Raw genomic sequence first — 3,440 nt, forward strand, 5'->3', positions numbered from 1 at the left:
GAGGCAATTATTTCCTGCGGACCGCCCCCTCCCCTCTGCACAGGGGATATTAATAGGCCACCCCCCTTCCACCCCCCCAGCCCCATCCCTGATTCCTCACGGAGTGGGAGCCCAATGCTCTCGGGGAGGATGGAGCATGGAGATACTGTGTCCAGCCCAGCCATCAGGAATTCCTTAAGGCAGGAGGAGGGGGGATTTTTGCTTCAGAGAATGTCCCCGTGCTGCCAAACCTCTGACTGAGCCTTGGAGCAGGGCAGGATTCACTCAGGTCTCACCGGGGCCATGACTGGGTATTAACCTCCAACCCAGAGCAGAACCCTTGCCATGGCAGGTTTTATCCATGCCCAGGGAGGATGGGATCCCACAGTCTTTTCTAGCTCCTCTCAGCCCACCCCTATGGCATATTAGAGAAATAAAAGGCAGATCTATCAGGTTCAGAGAGGGTGAGCAAGCCCTGAGGTTTTCCAACCAGCTGCTGCTGCTGGAACCAAGAGCTCTCCTGGGAATTTGCTGGCTGGTTCTGACCCAGCTCTGCTCGTGCATCCAACTCTTGGATTTTTCCTGCACACACAAGGCTCTGCATGCTTGGCTGCTCAATGCATTGCTGTGATTAACTAGACGTGAGTCAAGCCTTAATTTGGCCTCTGGGTACTAGATAAACCAGGAGGGGTTTATTTAACCATAAAAGCCAGAAGGACGAGGCCATATCCTGTACCAGTACGTGAGGACCACTCCATGAAGGCAGCTTTTGGATCCCTCTGTGGTTAATGTGTGAGTGCATCCCTCTCTGGGCAGGATCTCCATTTTCCACATGTATGTTCCCAGCAGGAGACAGTGTTTGGAAGAGGATGGCACAACCTTGGCTGCTTTACAAGCAAAATCCCTGCTGAGAGGCTGAGACAGGTCAGAAACCTCCGTATTCAATTAAATCTCTCCTACCCTGAATGCAGAAATCAATACAGTGCTTAGGGCATCCACCAGCTGGCCAGGAATCTTCGTGGGCTCCAGGAGATGGGAAGGGGCTGGTTTGGGATGGGTTGGTTTGCTGTCTCCACAGACCCATCACTGTTGTCTGGTGCATGCTGAGCCTATTGCTCACTGCTGGTTTTGATCCTGCCAGACTTGGGGTGAGGAGATCCTGCCTGGGGAGGAGGTGAGGATGGAATCCCACCTCAGCAGAGGGAGAGGAACCTGGTTTGCAGAGTGGCTCAGGGTGTGAGAACATGCAGGATAGACCCAAGAGCACTGAGCTGCTTTAAAGCTGAGCAGCAACCAGAATGCAGCTAAGTTTTGGCTCCTTTTTGGGCAGCAGAGGTGGAGGAGCTGTTAAGGTTCTCCTTGGGTTGGACGCCAGCCCAGGTCCTATGATGGCTGAGCTGGATGGGGCCTAGAGGGGGAAGTTTCCATCTCACAGAAGCCTGACCTGAGTTGCTCTAGGGTCAGGCACCTTGCAGAGATGCTCTTTGCCCTAGAAAACTGCAGGAACCTATTTTGGGGTCTTTGATCGTGGTTGTCCTGCTTTAACAGCCCTTCCACAGCCCAGCACACTCACCTTCGTTCCCTCTGCCTAATGAGGAGGGGGCTGGTGGCACCTTGGACCCCACAGGCTGGGCAGAACAGAACATCCTGCTACCAGAGCAGGTGCTGTGGCAAATGAAATGGTACCCCTGACTTCCCAGCCAGTCCTGAGTGTTTCCTCAGCATCCCTCAAGCAGGCAGCAGGAGGGACACCTGGTGCTGCTGGGATGCTGAGGATCATCAGGGAGTGGGAGGGTATTTCTCAGCTCATCCTGGTCCTTCTTCCCCTTCTCTCTCACCTTGGAATCACCTTGACAAAGAAAAAAAAAAAGGTTCTAACTGGCCCAAACCCCCCTTTGGAGCAGGACCTGTGCTTGGTGCAGCAGGGGAGTTTGCACCACTCCTCTCGGGTCCTCTCCTGGGAACAGCAGCTTGAACCTTTCACGACAGGCAGTGTTTTATTTTAGAGCCACTTGTATGAGCTCAAAAAAGGGTCAAAAAACCAAGGGGCTAAGCTGTAGGCACCACCAAAGCTCCCTCCCTGCCTGATCCTGCTGGGAATGGTTTCCTCTCCATGGGCTTCTCCAATGACTCTTGGCTTGGTGGCCTTGTGGCCACATTGTCAGGTAGGACCAGGGACACGGAGCTGGTGGTGCTGCTGCTGCTCCCTCTGTGTGACCTTGGGAAAATCGCTCCCTACCCTCATTCCTCTTCTTCCTTCTCTCAAAAAAAACCCACAACAGGACAGTCCAAGTTGGCTGCCTCCCTGGAGCACGGGGAGAGGCAGCCAACCCTTGGTGAGGGAGATGGTGGGAAGAGGAGGCAGTGGGATGTGTGGCACAGCAGCAAGGGCACGGAGCCTCCTCAGCGCCCAGCACAGGGCAGATCCCTGGCTCTGCAGACCTGCCTGGCTCCCAGCATGGCACCAGCACCTTTCCCTGCCCATCCAACGGGAGCAGAAGGTGGTTCTGGGCAGGACACAACTCCATGTTTACTCTCAGGCGCTGAGTGAGGTGATTCAAGGATAAGGAAGAGCAGGGAAGTGGCCCAGTTTGCAGGGAACCGGCAGAGCTGTTACAATTGCAGCCGCCTCCATCGAGCCGCGGGGTTTTCCCCGTCGCTCCCTCCTTTTGGGAATGTTTCATTAATCTCCCCCTGGGTCTGTCTGCTGTGGAATGGCAACTTCAGAGTGTCTATGTCTGGCCAAGGACACGTGTGTCAGAGCTGAAGGCATCTGGGGGGGTCGATGCAGCCCCAACACAGGCAGGGCACGGGCAAATGCAACTCCAGGGGCTGCCTCAGGAGCAGGAATTTCCACTCCCCAGGGCTCTGTATCCCTAATAGTCCCCTCTCCAGCCTCCTGGAATGTAAGATATTCTGGCAATCAGCGTTTTGCAAATCAAAGCAGCTGTTCCACCAACATCTTGCAGCCAGGGAGGGGAGACAGCCCTCGGCTGGATACAGGGAGCCAGGGATGGCGTCTGGCTCAGGCTGGGAAGCACCCACTGGCACCTGCTGAGACGTGGCACCCACCCACTCAGCCCGGCCCACCGGGGGGAGAGCAGACCTGAGCACGTCCTGGTGGCTCCAAAATTACACATAGCTCACGGGGACCTTTGCTTCCCCACGAGATCCCTTACTTCAGAGGAGCCCCTCAGCTCCAAGGGGCCTGGTGTGGTGGGATGTGCTGTTCCCCAAGGAGAGGTGGCACCAGCCACGTGCTGGGCCCTGGAGAGCCTGGGCTGAGCAGGAGCTGGGGAGGGGGTTTGGCCACGGGCGAGGTGCCGAGTTGTTGGCCGAGCAGGTCCCGGTTTTCCTCTTCTGCTCTGGCTGAGCCCCGTGACACCAGCAGGCTCCGCTGCTCAGGGGCTGGAGACCCGTTGCCGGTGCCCGGGGCTGGGCAGGGGCTGTTCGCTCTCCCC

Source organism: Chaetura pelagica, unplaced genomic scaffold (genome assembly GCF_000747805.2).
Source record: "Chaetura pelagica isolate M959 unplaced genomic scaffold, ChaPel_1.0 scaffold676, whole genome shotgun sequence".
NCBI lineage: Eukaryota > Metazoa > Chordata > Aves > Apodiformes > Apodidae > Chaetura > Chaetura pelagica.